The 19,182-nt window shown below is 42.4% G+C and overlaps 1 long non-coding RNA gene across 1 annotated transcript; it reads right to left on the bottom strand.

The window, feature by feature from the left end:
• Positions 1 to 2,922: 2,922 nt before the first annotated feature.
• Positions 2,923 to 14,349, bottom strand: LOC141072875 (uncharacterized). Its single transcript, XR_012226889.1, has 3 exons — positions 14,082 to 14,349; positions 4,132 to 4,285; positions 2,923 to 4,043 (listed from the first exon to the last, which is right to left on the bottom strand). It is a non-coding gene; the product is annotated as an uncharacterized lncRNA (long non-coding RNA).
• Positions 14,350 to 19,182: the final 4,833 nt, after the last annotated feature.

Below are 19,182 nucleotides of genomic sequence, written 5' to 3'. Positions count from 1 at the left end.
GGCTATTGCATACTGGGACTGAGAGCATCTGTGTCTGCCTCATGAAAAGTCTACGGAGATTTAGAATGTTGAAACTATACTATATATACACCTTGCATCTTGTCATACTGTAACCTTTTTCAACTTGTTACATTATTGTCAAATCCATACTGAGCGTGTGAGCATATGTGTCTGCCTCCTGAAATACATACGGATGTTTTTTTGAATTTTAAGTATACTATATACAGTATACCTTGTATCTGTCGATCCAGTACCCTTTGTGCCCGAAATTCATCCTCCACCCACCACTCAAAGTGCATCATTGACACCTGGAACATTGGCACACGTATGATTATTTCTTGCGGATCTTCTTTTTATATTATGGTGTGATCCATACTGAGCCTGTGAGAGGCTTTCTGTTATTCTTTAAATATATATGTAGATCGCCAAATGACCCCAACACTGTATACAGAAGTACGCTTGGGATCATTCCCTTTTACTGCTTTTTATATTGTTGTGTAATCCATACTGGGCCTCAGAGCGTCTGTGTCTGCCTCATGAAATAAATACGGAGATTTTGAATATTGAAATTATACTATATATACCTAGGATCTGGTGATACTGTACCCTTTTTCTACTTTTTAGATTGTTGTCGAATCCATACTGGCCATGACAGCGTCTGTGTCTGCCTCCTCAAATATATATGTAGATTTATGATGTTGAAACTATACAATATATCCCTGTTATCTGGTGTTAAAATGAAACGCCACACAGGGCCGGGGGTTACTCAGTACTGGGCCTTTCAGGCTCTTTTACCCCCTTTCCTACAATGGACGTAATATTCCATCCATGTGACCAGAGACCTAAGTCCCATGGATGGAATATTGCATCATAGCGATCAGCGGCGCCCACGTGGTGAGCGCCGCTGATCGCGGCCGGGTGTCAGCTGATTATCACAGCTGATCTGTCACAGTGATCTGTGATGTGACAGATCAGCGATCTGTCACAGGACAGTGATGTCCACCCTGGGACAACCTAATAAAGTTAAAAAAAAAAAAAAAAAAAAGTGTAAAAATAATTTTAAAAAAATTGCTAAATAAATAAAAAAAAAAATATTCCCAAATAAATTCATTTTTTGGAAATAAAAAAAAAAAAAAAACAATAAAAGTACACATAGAATCATAGAATCGTATAGTTGGAAGGGACCTCCTGGGTCATCTGGTCCAATCCCCTGCTCAAAGCCGGATTCGCTAAATCATCCCAGTCAGATGTCTGTCCAGCCTCTGTTTGAAGACTTCCATTGAAGGAGAACTCACCACTTCTCGTGGCAGCCTGTTCCACTCATTGATCACTCTAATATTTGGTATCGCCGCGTCCGTAACGACCCGCCTTATAAAACTGTCCCATTAGTTAACCCCTTTATCAAACCCACTGCTAGATGATTCTGCTGGTACATTGATCCACAGCACTACATTCCCCTCGCACTCTACAGAACAGAATGTGACATTGATGAAACTCAGGTGCCCCTTCCTGCATACTATACCACCTTACACAGTGACACAGAGGAAGGTGCAGATGAAAGTGCCGGTTCCCTGAGCAGGTGGGGGGGTCCTACTCGTGGGCGACGGCAGTGGCACAGGGCCCCTCATAGTACGCAAAAATATCTCTGCTGGTGGGAGGGTCCACTCGCCGTCAGACATGCCGTCGTACTATGAGGGGCCCTGTGCCAGTGCCATCGCCCACGAGTGGGCCCCCCATGCTTGCTCAGGGCCACAGCACTTGCAATACTTACCTCTCCCTGCTCCACCACCATGACGTCTTCCGCCTTTCCTGACAGTGACATTCAGGTTACAGAACGCGATGACATCACGTCTGTATGCCCTCTACCTAAACAGTACAAGTGCAGACAGCTTTAAAATGGCAATACTGAGGAGTCCAGAGTAGAGCAGTGCCCAGCAAGGAGAGGTATTTAATTTTTTTAAATGTTGGGAGCATTTTTTGGTGAGCAATATACACTGGAGAATGATATATGGGGCCCATCATACACTGGAGCATCATCCATTTGGCCCATCATATACTGGAGCATTCCAAATGGTGGACATTAGACACTGGAGCATCATCTATGGGGCCCATTATACACTGGAGCATTAGAAATGGGGCCCATTATATATGGAGCATTATTTGGACCCATAAGACACTAGAGCATCATCCATGGGGACCATCATATACTGTAACATTATGTGGAGCTCATCATATACTGTATGGAACATTATATGGGACCAATTATTCTGTATGGAGAAATATATGGGGCTCATTATTCCGTATGGTGCACTAGGTAGTGGCCATAATACTGTATGGAGGAATATACTATTCGTTTTTTGAGCTACTGTAGAATTTAAAATAGATATCAGTCATGTCATGTAAGCAGTGAAGTATTTTTCTTTGTACTAAACCTATATTTCTGTGCCGTATCGGAGCATTATGAATTGTGGTATGTGTTAAAATGGCGCACTGACACTCTTTGGCTCAGGGCACACGAAAACCTGGTGCCAGCCCTACCCCCCCATAACTTTAGCCAAATAAACCCCAGTATACAATGCGTAACTATTATTATAAAGTAAATTAAGGTTGCCAAGCTTAAGTAATAAGAATTGATGTCATTGGCATTGAAATGGGCACTGTAGGTGTGTTTACTGTCCTCCAGTCCCTGCCGACTTTGATTCCCCATTGACTTGCATTGGGTTTCGTGTTTCAGTCGGACCCCGACTTTTCCTTATAGTCGGCCGATTTCGTTCGACCTAACTTTTTAGAAAGTCGGGTTTCATGAAACTCGACTCGACCCGAAAAAAGGCAAAGTCGCTCATCTCTATCTAGTGTTCTGTTAATTTGGCTTAAAGATGTGTAAGTTATTCCATTTCTTAAAATAATGAAAGAGTCCAAACATTGCATTTTCATCTTTTTTATAAATGCAAAAGATAACTAGTGGTTACCATATTTTTTTCATATGGCATATATTGCCCTTAAAATGTGGGCATTTGTGTATTATACATTATTTGGACAACCAAATATATAAACAAAAATAACCATTTGCTAACGCAAAAAAATACATACTTTTTATTATAATTGCTGGTATGTTGGTGGAGGTGAGGGCGTGAGGGCATCATCTCTTTGTTGGTGGGTGGGGTTCCCAGCTTGACCATCACCCTATTGGGGTGGATAATCTTGGCCCTGTGGTAATATGTGGCCAGGCTCATGTTGTTGTGCGCCGAAGTGGCCATATGGTAAATGGAGATGATACTCCTGTGGCTGATTGTAGGCCCGTCCATCATACCCCCCAATATGACCATGTCGAGCAAATCCAGGTTGGGGCCAGCCTCCAACACTGGGTCTGTACAAGTTGCCATATTGGGCAGGTTGGTTATAGGCCGCAATGTGAGCCTGTTGTGGCCAAGGTGGGTTTTGGAGGGGAATGTGTTGAGGTGTAGGCGCACGTGCAGGAGGAACTTCAGATCCTAATTGAGCATGCACATCTGGGTGTGGGGTAAGGCGGAGACGGTAACGGGGTGAGACCTGCCACCTCTCAAGAAACTCAAATACCTCATATGGGGTATTGGGGTGTGTGCATGCATCAATTAGGATCTGAATGGATCCTCACACATGTAGCCTCACCTCACGGGGTAGGGGACAGAGGTACTGGGCCAAGCTTTCTGGAATAAGCTTCTTCATCCTCATCCAGGGCAGCCCTGGACAGGTAATTCAGGACACCTGTGTCAACATGCCTCTGGGTATCAGAGGCAGTGTTCTCTCTCCTACGTCTCCCATGGCGGGATACGGCTGCAGGCTGGGGAGAGCCCTCAAGATGGACAGTAGGGCTGCTGCTGTTGCCGGGTTCATCAATAATGCCGGGTGCTGGTGCAGCTGCTGGTCCTGGTACTGGTGGAACTTGGGGGTTGCAGCTGGAAGGCTCAGAACATGGGCCAGCCACCTCTTCACCTCCCTTAACCGGGTCTATAATGGCCTCCGAATCCGACCCTGTCTCCCTCTCTGTGAAGTTGGACTGAGTTCTGTTAGGAAATGTAAGCAAAATAAAAAAAGGTTGGAACTCTGACCCTAAACAGCATATGTGTAATGTGGTGTGATGTCTGTACTTACGGTCTGAGATGCATAATAGGAGCCAAAAAAGCCAGGTGGTCAAAATATATATATTTGTGCTTGGTCAGTGCTGCTGCCCCACTCCTGGCCCACTGCTGTCTTTCCCGCCGGTACTGGTCGCAGATGTTGCGCCAGCGTCTCATCACATCCTCAACTGCAATGTGAAAGAAAATTTTAAAATTACATTGGTGAAATGTGAAACCAACTTTTTAAACATTTCACATGTCAATGTTACTCAACATGTGGAGGAAAACTACTGATTGGGCACATGGCAGGGCTTGAACGGAAAGGAGCACCATTTAAATTTTTAAATGCAAAATTTGCTGGAATAATTAGCAGACACCAATTTGTGTATGGAGAAGTCCTCACGTGCCTAAACAATGGAAACCCCCCACAATTGACACCATTTTAGAAATTAGACCCCCCCAAGGAACTTATTTAGGTGTGTGGTGAGCACCCTAAGCAGGCTGGTGCTTCCCAGAAGTTTGAACTGAGGAAATTTAAAAAAAAAAAAAAAAAAAAAAATCACATTTTTCCCACAAAAATTTGTTTTACCCTATATTTTGCATATACATAAAGGTAACAAGAGAAAATGGACCACAACATTTATTGTGCAACTTCTTCTGAGTATTCTGATACCCCATATGTGAGGAAAAACTAGTGTTGGGAGCACAGCAAGGCATGGAAGGGAAGGAGAGCCATTTGACTTTCAGAGCGCAAAATGGGCTGGAATAATTAGCGGATGCTGTGTCTTGTTAAAAGAGCCCTTGATGTGCCTTAACAGTGGAAACCCCCTAAAAGTGAACTCATTTTGTAAACTAGAACCCTCAAAGAATGTATCTTGATGTGTGGTGAGCACCTTGAACCCCCATGTACTTCGTAGATGTTTGTAACATAGCATAGAGCCATGAAATTAAAAAAATAAAGTTTTACTCTTCTCAATGAATTCATCTAGGGGTGCAGTGACCATATTAACACCACAGGTGTGTCACATAATATTATACCATTGGGCAGTAAAGAAAAAAATAATTACATTTTTACAATCAAATTTTCTTTTAGCCCCAGATTTTACATTTTCACAAGGGTGAGTGGGCAAAAATGGCACTAAAATTTGTCCCACAATTTCTGGTGAACGTGGAAATACCACATTTGTGGCTGTACAGTACTGCTTAGCGGGATGGAGCGCTATTTGCTTCCTAGAGCGCAGATTTTCCTACGATAGTTTGCAGACTCCATATACACAGCCTCTAAGAGCTAGGAAAGTAGAATCCCCCTTGAATTACCCCATTTTGGAAATTAAACCCTTTTGGGAATATATCTACAGGAGTAGGTACGATTTTGACTCCATTGGTGTTTTCCAGAAACCAGAAGCAGTGGATGTTGCTGAGTGAAAATTGCAAACTGCCAATGCAGGGCCAGTATATTGTAAACTCAATACACTGTAGTTCCCAGTACATTGTAGTGACCAGTACGTTGTAGTGACCAGCTCATGCACCCATAAATTAGGCGGGTTGTCATCGCTAAAAAAATGACAAACATGTTGACACTAAATGTGGTTTAGGCACACTGGGCCTCAGAATGGATGGGGCATTTGGATTTGGGAGCACAGAATTTGCTGAATTTCTTTGGGGGTGAGGAGCCCTTATGATTTTCCAGAGCCTTTGCACTAACAGTAACCTGGAAGCCCCCTATATTTCTGATGACAGAACTGAATAGAGATTTGCTTTTTTGTGGATTGATTTGAAACTATTTTGGGGAGAATTTTACATAACACTTGGGATCACATTTATCCGGTGCTCTACACTGAGCACTTTCTCTGGGGTTTTCATCTAAATCTCCGAGCGATATGATTCAGATAAAACCCCTGAGGGATCCATCCACTATAATGAGGAAGCAGAGTTACTCTGTATAAGTGATTAGACGACTTTATTCTGTGGATTGCTGTGATTCCAGTGATACCAGATTTATATAGTTTTTTTCTGTTTGGTTACTCTCACACACTAAAAAACACTTTTTATTGCATCGCCATTTTTTGAGAGCTATTAGTTTTCCATATTTCTGCCGACAAAGTCATGTGAGGGCTGGGTTTTTTGCGAGATGATTTAACATTTTTATTGGTATCATTTTCCCGCACAAAACATTTTTTTTTCGCATTCTATTCTAATTTTTGGGAGGCAGAATGAACAAAAACAAGTGATTTAGGAATTGTTTTTTGGGGATTTTTTTATACAGGTCTGGGTGTGGTAAAATTGATAAGGCAGCTTTATTCTACAGGCCAGTATGATTACAGTGATACCACATTTATTTTTTTTATGTTTTGGCACTTTTACACAATGAAAACTATTTCATAGAAAAAGTAATAACTTTTGCTTTATTCTGAGACCTATAACTTTTTTTTATTTTTTGGTTGATTGAGCTGTATGGCAATTTGTTTTTTGCATGACAAGATTTAGCTTTCGGCGATACAATTTTTATTTACACTTGTCTTTTTTATCCTCATTTTTTTTACGGTTCTTCCTGAAAGGGATAACTAGTAGAACAGTTCTACAACCCCTGGCAAAAATTATGGAATCACCGGCCTTGGAGGATGTTCATTCAGTTGTTTAATTTTGTAGAAAAAAAAACGATCACAGACATGGCACAAAACTAAAGTCAATTCAAATGGCAACTTTCTGGCTTTAGGAAACAATAAAGGAAATCAAGAACAAAAAATGTGGTAGACAGTAATGGTTACTTTTTTAAACTAAGCATAGGGGAAAAATTATGGAATCACTCAATTCTGAAGGAAAAAAATATGGAATCACCCTGTAAATTTTCATTTCTAAAACTAACACCTGCATCAAATTAGATCTGCTCGTTAGTCTGCATCTAAAAAGGAGTGAGCACACCTTGGAGAGCTGTTGCACCAAGTGGACTGACATGAATCATGGCTCCCACATGAGATATGTCAATTGAAACAAAGGAGAGGATTATCAAACTCTTAAAAGAGGGTAAATAATCATGCAGTGTCTAAAATCTGGACCAAATACAAACAACATGGGAAGGTTGTTAAAGGCAAACAGTTATCTTGAACATGGGTTAATCTGTTCATGGAACCTGACAGGACAAGCAGGAGGAGCTAATGTGGACTAATGCAGGAGATAACCTTTCTACCTGACTGAGATTTAACATTTATATCATCAGCCTGACAGGTTTATTGGTGGGCAGGAGGACAACTTGGAGCTGCTGGAATATAGTATTCAAACTGTCTTCATCGTATCCTGAGTAAAAATGTATGTTACACTGTATTTGCTGTCACTTGTCATTGGGAAAATAAGTATTTGATACACTGTCGATTTTACAAGTTTTCCAATTTACAAAGAATGAAGAGGTCTGATACACTTCAACTGTAAGAGACAGAATCCAAAAATAAAAACCAGAAAATCACGTTGTATGAGTTTTATATAATTAACCCATTAATGACTGCCAATACACCTTACCCTTACCAGATAAGGGTACTTATACCACTTTTTAACGGCGCTGAGTAATAAGGGTGTAGCACCCCCCCAGAGTTGGAGTTTCTCCAGGGTAAGAGAACATGATTAACAGCGACCGCAAAAAGAAGAGTCCCATTTAGGCTAGGGTTAGGGCTAAAGTTAGGGTTAGGGCTAAAGTTACAGTTAGGGTTGGGGCTAAAGTTAGCTGGAAGAAGTACAAGATGACTGTCAATCTTCCTTGGTCTCCTCATGGGGTAAGGATGATTTTGATAAAGCTCAGGAATCAGCCCAGAACCACACGGGAGGACCTGGTCAATAACCTGAAGAGAGCTGGTCTCAAACATCACCGTCAGTAATACACTATGCCATCATGGATTAAAATCCTGCAGAGCACGTAAGGTCCCCCTGCTCACACCAGTACATATCCAGGCCCATTTGAAGTTCACCAATATCCATCTGGATGATCCAGAGGAGGCATGGGAGAAAGCTATTTAGTCAGATGAGACCAAAATAGACCATTTTGGTATCAACTCCACTTGCCATGTTTGAAGGAAGAAGGATCAGTGCAACCAAGAACAGTGTCCCAACCGTGAAGCATGGTGAGGGAAACATCATACTTTAGGAGTGCTTTTCTGCAAGGGGACAAGATGACTGCACCGTCTTAAAGGGAGGATAGATGGAGTCATGTATAGTGAGATTTTGGCCAACAACTCCTTCCCTCAAGATGGGTTGTGGCTGGGTCTTCCAGCTTGACAATGACCAAAGCACACAGCCTGGGCAACCAAGGAGTGGCTCCGTAAGAAGCATTTAAAGGTCCTGGAGGTGCCTACATAGTCTCCAGACTTGATCCCAATTGAAAATCTTTGGAGGGAGAAGAAACTCAAAGTTGCACAGGGATAGCACAGAAATCTGAAAGATCTAGAGAAGATCTGTATGGAGGATTGTAACATAGTAACATACTTATTAAAGTTGAAGGAAGACTTTAAGTCCTTCTAGTTCAACCTATATCCTTATCCTAACATGTTGATGCAGAGGAAGGCAAAAAAAACCCATGTGGCAAAAAGTAAGCTTCACATTGGGGAAAAAAAATTCCTTCCCGACTCCACATACGGCAATCAGACTAGCTCCCTGGATCAACGCAATATTAAGGAACCTAGTGTATATACCATGTAATATTATACTTTTCAAGAAAGGCATCCAGTCCCTTCTTAAATTTTAGTAGGGAATCACTCATTACAACATCATATGGCAGAGAGTTCCATATTATCACTGCTTTTAAAGTAAAGAATCCGTGTCTGTGATTATGCTTAAACCTTCTTTCTTCCAGACGTAGAGGATGTCCCTTGTCCCCATCACAGGTGTAAGAGTAAAAAGATCATTAGAAAGGCTCACTAACCCCACCTGCTGGCCAGAATTTATAAGGAAGCTCCCCTTTCTGACCTGCAGAAGGAGTTGTCATGTAACCTGTGTTACCTGGCATGGGGACCCCCCTCCTGTCTCCAGGCATGACGTCACCCCATAGAGGGAGGCAATGTCACTATGGCAACCAGACTCTGGGGTGCCACATTCCTCCGCAGTAAAATTCAGTACTCCCGGACTGAGGTAACATAACAAGAATTGTTAACAACAAATGGAAATCTACAAAGTCTTAAAAATGTAAAAATTATCAAAACCAGAAAAGAAAAAGAAACAATAACACAGTTACTGCAGCAACCAGTCATTACGCTGCCATCCAGGAATTGTCTTTGTTCTTGTACCTGGGGTTTGGTTGGTGGTAACCACCTTAGCCCACTTTGTGTGTTGTCCCTGGGCATGGCTACAGGGCACTCTGTAGATGGGCCTGGTTTTTCGGCACGCTAGCGGCTTATTTTCAAGACCAAATTGGGGTAACTATTTACAAATAAAGTTCTTTCTCATTAAGGGCCGTGTGCTTCCTCTCATATATACTGCTGGACTCTCACGTTTAGTGCCTAGTGTGCACCTGCGCCATATTACAATTGGACTAGCTCATATTTGCGGCCGCACCCCGCTCTTCAGTTTCACTGGACATTCCTATATTGTGCTGTGTTTTCGTTACTATTGCAGGAAGTGCTCTGTTAGTTTTGCTTCACTTGCATCATTCTATATTGTGCTGTGTTTTCATTACTATTGAAGGAAGTGCTCTGTTAGTTTTGTTTCACTTCTTGATATACTTATTTACATCAGCTTTGGTCTCAGTCTTGTGTTATCCCACGCAATCACATTCCGTAGTACCCTTATAAGGCTACTTTCACACATCCAGTGTGTGGGGTCCGGCGGCGTGCGGCGAAAAGCCGGGCCGCCGGATCCGGCCTGCAGCCGTGACACCGGATGTGTGTGCGGCGAGACGATACGGCTCCGACATTATTAAAGGAGCCGCAGGACAAGGTGGACAGAGGCAGCCGATGAGAGACAGCTGCTGAAAGGGAGGTGAGGGGAGGGGAGGAGAGGAGAGGGGAGGGGGGTGGAGAGAGAGAGACATGGGGGGTTAACACTTAGTGTCCAGGCGAGAGAATCTCTCTCTCTTGCCGGGCACTTGTGGGGTTAACATTCACAGAGTCCGGGCATGCGCTGTGGAAAAAGCCGGTCCGGCGCTGACAAAAAACGTTGCAGGGAACGTTTTTTGCAGATGCCGGACGGCTAATTTATGCCGTGTCCGGCAGCAACCGGACACGACGCATAACCATCCGGCACGATGCGGCGACAATGAAAAGCTTATGGGACAAAACCGGATCCGATGCTGGATCCGGTTATGAAAAATTTCGCCGCATCGTGCCGGATGACAAAAACCGGATGTGTGAAAGAGGCCTAAGTGTTACATAAGGCTTTAAATTCACCTGTGTTCTATGACTTTTTGACAGTTAGAGTGATCAATGAGTGGAACAGGCTGCCACGAGAAGTGGTGAGTTCTCCTTCAATGGAAGTCTTCAAACAGAGGCTGGACAGACATCTGACTGGGATGATTTAGCGAATCCTGCTTGGAGCAGGGGGTTGGACCAGATGGCCCAGGAGGTCCCTTCCAACTCTATGATTCTATGATTCTATGATTCTACATGTGTACACCCCAGCAAATCTAACAACACGTCCCAATTTTGGTGCAGCAATTTCTGACATTGCTGTTTTTGGGCCTTAGATAGAGTACAGTAAAATCACACGGACAGGTTAGAATAGAATAGATATGTATGCATAGAATAGATGTATATATAGATATCAGTGACACACACAATATATTACATAGATAGATAGAAGAAAAGCCTGCAATTCATCTGCCGTGTATTGTAAAATCAGCGAGCGCCTGGTGTCAGAAATGTGAAGTGAGTTCATTGGCTGGGAACTCACAGGACTTGTCTGACGGCAGAAGAACTTTCTCATGCTCGCGGTGCCATCAGATAGGTAATAGGAGTTCACAGAGAAACACTGAGCACACGGTGCTCAGTGTTTGCTGGATGACAGGCTGTATGATCGCATCATGCAACCTTGCAGACTGCCATCTAGATGTAGCAGAGCTGGACCCGTCATGGGACAAATGGATTAGCAGCATCTCTGTGGAAGGGTGAGAAATATTGTTAAAACAAATAACCAAGGGCGCCAAGCGCTAGGTTTCCAGGAAACCCAGCAGCAAATAATAGGACAATACCACCCTATCAATATAAAAACAAGTTTATATTTGCGCTAGAAACCGTATCCGGATGCCAGTATATTAACCCCTTCCCGACCAATGACGCCACATAGGCGTCATGAAAACTGGTGCCAATCTGACCAGTGACGCCAATCTGGCATCATGACTTTAAAGCCCCCTGCGGGTCGGGTGACCGGGGTCACTGAAAGGTCACCCAACCTGCAGATACAGGGGGCTTTGCTCTTCACCACAGGGGGCGTGGCTTCACCCCCACGTTGCTACGATCGCTCTGATTGGCTGTTAAAAGTGAAACAGCCAGAGCGATAGTAATATTTCATCAATGAAAATTGATGAAATATTACAATCCAGTCATGGTCAATGCTGAAATAGCATTGGACATGGCTGGAGACACTAAGTTAACCCCCCTGCCGACTGACGGCGCCGATTGGGCGCCGCCACCGACTGACGGCGGCGATCGGCCATCGCCATCACAATCTGCCCCCCTCCCCCTTCCCTACGCTCCCCCATGATACTCACTAACCCCCCCGGCCGTCCAGGTGTCCTGCCGTCCGGCCGTCCAGGTGTCCTGCCGTCCGGCCGTCCCGGTTCATGGGTGCCGCCATCTTGGAAAATGGCGGGCGCATGCGCAGTGCTCCCGCCGGCATTTCCCGGCAGCAGATTCATTTTTTTTTATTTTGATCATTGTAATAAACTCTCACAGTGATCAAAATAAAAAAAAGTAAATCACTGCCCCCCTTATCACCCCCCATAAGGACAAATAATAAAAATATTTTATTTTTCAATTAGGGTTAGAAATAGGGTTAGGGTTAGAAATAGGGCTAGGGTTAGGGTTAGGGCAAGGGCTAGGTTTATGGTTAGGGCTAGGGCTAGGGGTGGGTTGGGATTAGGGTTAGAGTTGGTATTAGGGTTAGGGATGTGTTGGGGTTATGATTAGGGTTGGGATTAGGGTTAAGGGTGTGTTGGGGTAAGGGTTGGAGATAGAATTGAGGGATTTCCACTGTTTAAGCACATCAGGGGGTCTCCAAACATGACATGGCGCCACCATTTATTCCAGCCAATTTTGCGTTCAAAAAGTCGAACAGTGCTGCCTCCATTCCGAGCCCCGACGTGTGCCCAAACAGTGGTTTACCCCCACATATGGGATATCAGTGTACTCAGAAAAAATTGCACAAGAACTTTGGGGGTCTAATTTCTCCTGTTACTCTTGGGAAAATTAAAAATTGGGGGCTAAAAAAAATAATTTTTGTGGAGAAAAAATTATTTTTTATTTTCACGGCTCTGCGTTATAAACTTCTGTGAAGCACTTGGGGGTTCAACGTGCTCACCACACATCTAGATTAGTTCCTTGGGTGGTCTAGTTTCCAAAATGGGGTCATTTGTGGGGGGTTTCCACTGTTTAGGTACATCAAGGGCTCTGCAAACATAACATGATGCCCGCAGACCATTCCATCAAGTCAACATATCAAAACGTCGCTACTTCCCTTCTGAGCCCCAACGTGTGCCCAAACAGTGGTCGCCCCCCACATATGGGGTACCAGCGTACTCAGGACAAACTGGACAACAACTTTTGGGGTCCAATTTATCTTATTACCCTTATGAAAATAAAAAATAGTGGGCTAAAAATCATTTTTTGAGGGAAAAAATATTTTTTATTTTCACGGTTCTGCATTATAAACTTCTGTGAAGCACTTGGGGGTTCAGAGTGCTCACTACACATCTAGATAAGCTCCTTAGGGGGTCTAGTTTCCAAAATGGGGTCAATTGTGGGGGAGCTCCAATGTTTAGGCACACAGGGGCTCTCCAAACACGGCATGGTGTCCACTAACGATTGGAGCTAATTTTCCATTCAAAAAGTAAAATGGCGCTCCTTCCCTTCCGGGCCCTGCCGTGCGCCCAAACAGTGGTTTATGACCACATATGAGGTATCGGTGTACTCAGGAGAAATTGGCCAACAAATTTTTGGATCCACTTTATCCTGTTACCCATGTGAAAATGAAAAAATTGATGCTAAAAGAAAATTTTTGTTGGAAAAATTAAAACGTCCATTTTTTCCTTCCACGTTGCTTTAGTTCCTGTGAAGCACCTGAAGGGTTAATAATCTTCTTGAATGTAGTTTTGAGTAGCTTGAGGGGTGCAGTTTTTAGAATGGTGTCACTTTTGGGTATTTTCTGCCATATAAATCCCTCAAAGTGACTTCAAATGTAAGGTGGTCCCTAAAAAAATTGGTTTTGTAAATTTTGTTGTAAAAATGAGAAATCGCTGATCAACTTTTAACCCTCCCTAACAAAAAAAATGTTGTTTCCAAAATTGTGCTGATGTAAAGTAGACATGTGGGAAATGTTATTTAATAACTATTTTGTGTCACATACCTCTCTGGTTTAACAGAATAAAAATTCAAAATTTGAAAATTGCGACATTTTTGCCAAATTTCCATTTTTTTCACAAATAAACGCAAAAATTATCGACCTAAATTTACCACTAACATGAAGCCAAATATATCACGAAAAAACAGTCTCAGAATTGCTAGGATCCATTGAAGCGTTCCTGAGTTATTACCTCATAAAGGGACACTGGTCAGAATTGCAAAAAATGGCCTGGTCATTAAGGTCAAAATAGGCTTGGTCATGAAGGGGTTAATGAATAGAATCAAACAGGGTATGCAGCGTGAGGCTAATAATCGCATATAGGACAAAATGATTCAGATAATGAATAATGCACTATATCAGCAGTAACACACCATGTGGCTACTAGAGACAAATAGAAAATATGCATATATCATTTAGAAAAAATATATATATAAATACAGAGCATAGTACCTTGGTGTTAAATTTTAGGAGGTGAGCAGTGGAGTATTTGCCAGGAAGGTAATGCAGAGTCCTAGTACAGACAGAGATCTAAGTCCCAATATAGATCAAAAATGCAGATATCCGATTGATGCCAGGAAGGAGGATGATGTCTCAGATGTCGGACGCTGTCCCGGCCGGTGACAGATGTCCTGCCTGCAGTGTGCCAGACGCCTCTGATAGACAGTAAATGCGCCGCATGCAGGCTATAGCCGGCAAGGTGCAGAAGGACCTGCAGGACCTTGCGTGACGTCACGGTCACGTGATTGATCATGTGACTGGTTAAGAAGTGCAGGGAGGACCAAATTAGTATAGTAGAGCAGAATACTGCAGTGCACAGGCGCTGGGAGATTTTTTGACCGAAGTTTGAAAGGTCTTGATTTCCTGCAGAAAGAGTTGTAATTTTGAATAACATAATTAATTTTTCAATACAATGTACTAAAAATGTAAAAAAATTTCAAGTGGGATGAAATTGTCCAAAAAATGCAATTCTGCCATATTTATTTTTTAATGGAGTCCATTGCACGGCAAAAATAAACTGGAAACCTGATTCTCTAAGTCAGAATGATTATGACAATAAAAAATTTGCATAGATTTTTTTTTATTTAAAAGGTGTAAAAAATTGAAAGGTTTATTGAAAAAAAAATGGTTTCTGTTATTTTCTGAGACGCAGAACTTGTCTGTGTCCAAGCGAGCTTATTTTTTCTGTGGTGAGCCAACATTTCCATTTTGGGGACAGAAACAATACTTTCTTCACATTTTTCAGTTTGTTAGGGAAGAACAGTGTCTAAAATGCATCAATTTTGCCATTTAATTTTTTTGATTTAATGTTATGCTTTTATAGAACAAACTTTTACAAATGCAGCGATACCTGATTTTTTTGCACTTCTCTATTTCAATGGAGTGAAAAGTAGGCCGATTGACATTTTTAGATTTTTTTTCAATTTTATATTTTTAACCCCTCTCTGACATTAGACATACTATTCTGTCTATGTGACCTGGGACTTAATCCCCATGGACGGAATAGTACGTCATGTGCGATCAGCCGCGCTCACGGGGGGAGCACGGCTGATCGCGGCCGGGTGTCAGCTGATTCTCACAGCTGACGCCCGTCACTTTAACCCCTGGAACACTGCAATCAAACATGATTGCGGCATTCCGGTGCCGGCAGAGAGGCTGACAGCCCATCTGCCTTTGGATCGGAGACCCACCGGCATGACGTGGGGTCCCGATTGCTCCCATGGTAACCCGATGTCATCATGACGACATCCGAGTTACCATAGCTGAAAGACTTCCTGTCATGTGCAGTGCATGTCAGGAAGCCTCTTAGGTCATTGTGCACAGAGTGCAGTGCTGACAGCATATATGGCATGCAGATCTGCATGCCATATAAGCGATCAGCCTTTCACAAAATGGGACAAAGTGTGAAAGTAAGAATGGGGTATCAACGTACTCAGGACAAATTGTGCAACAACTTTTGGGGTCCAATTTCTCTTGTTACCCTTGGTACAATAAAAAAAATTGGATCTGAAGTAAATGTTTTGTGAAAAAAAGTTAAAAGTTCATTTTTTTTAAACATTCCAAAAATTCCTGTGAAGCACCTGAAGGGTTAATAAACTTCTTGAATGTGATTTTGAGCACCTTGAGGGGTGCAGTTTTTAGAATGGTGTCACTTTTGGGTATTTTCTTTCATATAGACCCCTCAAAGTGACTTCAAATGTGATGTGGTCCCTAAAAAAAAATGGTGTTATAAAAGTGAGAAATCGTTGTTTAACTTTTAACCCTTATAACTTCCTAACTAAAAAAATGTTTGTTCCAAAATTGCTCTGATGTAAAGTAGACATGTGGGAAATGTTACTTATTAAGTATTTTGTGTGACATATCTCTGTGATTTAAGGGCATGAAATTAAAAGCTGGAAAATTGCGAAATATTCATCAAATATCTGTTTTTTTTCACAAATAAACGCAAGGCATATCAAAGAAATTTTACCACTATCATGAAGTACAATATGTCACGGGAAAACAATATCAGAATCACCGGGATCCATGGAAGTGTTCCAGAGTTATTACCTCATAAAGGGACAGTGGTCAGAATTGTAAAAATTAATAATAAAGAAAACTTGGCACTCAACTTCTAGAATATTTTTTGAATTTTTTAATGCAGCCAGAAAATAATAGACGTTTCGGCCTCACTGGCCTTCATCAGTAACAGACTGCAGTATTGTAGTTAATCGCATTCAGTGTGATAATAAAAGTGACACCATAGTCACTTTAAATGTGCCGGGTCATGCACTAGGCGCTGGGCATGGAGCCTGAATCAAATAGTATTTGGGTGGGTGGGGGTGCCGACGTGCAGACATCAGTGACACAGTATCCACTGTTGGTCAGCTGTCCAACAGTGGATACTGTGTCGCTGATGTCTGCATGCGATGCGATTAACTACTATACTGCAGTCTGTTACTGATGAAGGCCAGTGAGGCCAAAACGTCTATTATTTTCTGGCTGCATTAAAAAATTCAAAAAATATTCTAGAAGTTGAGTGCCACGTTTTCTTTATTATTCATGTATGGTGTGGGGCCCTACTTGAGCACCTTCTGAAGTTGTGCATACGGTGTTTTTCCCTTACTAGAATTGTAAAAATTGGCCTGGTCATTAACATTCAAACCACCCTTGGAGGTAACGGGGTTAAAAAAATATTTTTGCTCTTATTATTTAGAATCCTCTTGGGACTTGAACCTTTGATTGTTTGATCTCTTGGGACTTGATCTGCATCTCCACAGTAGTAACTCATTGGTTCCCCCTGTGTGTATTCCATTTAATTCTATTCCTGCACTCCCCATTTACAAGCTAATATGTCACAGTTGTGTTTAAATGGTTAAGAGCAGTGGGCATAGCTCCCCAATAGCTATTTAAAGAGGACCTGTCATCAGGTGAAAGGCTTCCTTTTATTGTATGGTTTTGACAAGAGGGCAATGCTCATAGTGTAATAATACAGAGCAGCAGAAAGACCCACCCCCAGAGAACCCCATGAGTCATACCCCCTTAGAATGACCATAAATATTAGCCAAAAATTAAAGGGCCTATACCTCTGGAACCATATGATAGATTAGAAAAAAATAACAGAACATTGATGGGAGCAGTAGGAATAAAATAAGAGCAGAAATTGGACACTTTTGACATGCTCTTTTTAATCTAGCCAGCTTCTGAGCTCGTCCCACACACTTTGACCCACCCATGAGGGATATAACTGTCCAGGGGTGTTAAATGGTTATTTCCCCTAAGATTGTGCTGCAGGGAATCAGAACATTTGCTTTCATATTTTAAATTATTCCTGATCGCCATGGGTCACAGAAGTGTCATGATTAGAGAACCCTTGTGAAATACAAGATTGTCAACAATGGATAACACCTTAATTTTTTTTAATAAGTTTCAATATTTTGCACAATTTTGTAACAAGTTCTACTTATGTTTAACATTTTCATGTTAATAATTAAATTCTAAATAATCAAGATATTTCAATTTATAGGAATTCTTAATCATATCTAGATAAAGGAAAGTTATTCGGAAACTGGAGAGATGCTGATTTCTGCCCAGTAGTAAAAACTATCTGCTACTCCAATGATTGTGCTTGTATGCAATGACCTTCACAACATTACTCCTTTTCTAATATTTCATAAAATGTCAATCATCTGAAATGTTACCCATATCAGAATTCTATTCACAGGGCTGTACTTAAGTATAATGCATCTGCACATAAGAATATGGTAGAAAGAGTTGCTTATAGGCCCTGGTGCAAAATTTTGACCTGAGCCCCACCAGTATGTTGGTCAGATCTACAGAACCCAGTAGCATATTCCCTTTCCCCCATAAAAAATATTACACATAAAATATACAAGTGTCATAGAAGAAATAAAAAGGTAGCAGCACCATACTCAACAGGGAACCCCCAGAAAGCATACTATGATTTAGCTTTGCAGGACGCTAAAGAGTATGGAAAGCTAAAAATGGAGATTCTTGCACGCTTGGGGGTAACAATGACTCTCAGGGCCTAGCGGATTTGCCGTTGGCTGTATCACCAGGACAAACCACCACAATCCCAAATGTTTGACCTGTTGCACCTGGTACAGAAGTGACTGCAGCCAGATGGTAGACTGAGTTGTGATGGACTGGTTTATGCACTCCCTTCCTAGGCCCGTACAGACTTGGGTTGCCCAGGGTGATCCCCGGAATGCAGATGCACTGGTCGGACTGGTCGAGAGATACCAGGGGATGGAAGGTTCTGTGGGAAAGCAGCCCACTCCTTACTGGGGGGTCCCAACAGGGGGCAGAGGCCCAAAAGGGGGTAGGTGTCCCATACTGTTTACCTATGCAGGGAATGCTTGCGCTGCCCCAAATTTGGATGCACTCCAATACCCCTTGGAAGAGACGTGGAGGAGGGACTCATAAAACAATTTTCCCATTATTAGGAAGTGGGTCTCCCATACGGTGCCTATGTAGTGAATGCAATGGGTGCCAAAAATTTGGACACACCCGAATACCCCTCTGACAAGACGTACAGGAGGGCCCAATGAAAACAATGTCACCATTATTAGGAAGTGGGACTCCCATAGTGTTTGCCTATGCAGTGAATGCAAGGGCTGCCAAAAATTTGGGCGCACCCCAATACCCATTTGACAAAACGTGGAGGAGGACCTCATAAAAAATGTTCACATTAGAAAGGAGCGGGTCTCCTATACTTGCAATGCCCATGCGCTAAGTGTATGGGCTGACAAACATTTACCCCTTGGGGGTATGCATGAACATACTGTATAACCATTTTTTTTTGTTCGGGCATCATAAACACCCTTTAAAAAAATTATGTTGGTGTTGCATCTCAGACCACGGCCACCCTGGTGATCTGGTGGTGTATGATGAGGATGAGAAGAAGGTGGAGGACAACAGCAAATAGCCAAAATCAGGAAGCATATACTCATTTGTGGGTGTGAAGAGGTGTATGAGAATAGGCCTCCCAAAAATAACACTGGATTTCAGTTTATGTTACACTGCTATCATTCGGTGGTGTAGAGAAGTCTGG

This window comes from Dendrobates tinctorius, unplaced genomic scaffold (genome assembly GCF_039654945.1).
Source record: "Dendrobates tinctorius isolate UK_male_01 unplaced genomic scaffold, ASM3965494v1 ptg000292l, whole genome shotgun sequence".
Classification (NCBI taxonomy): Eukaryota; Metazoa; Chordata; class Amphibia; order Anura; family Dendrobatidae; genus Dendrobates; species Dendrobates tinctorius.
Note: the sequence above shows the minus strand (reverse complement) of the source record. Positions and strands in the feature narration are given on the sequence as shown.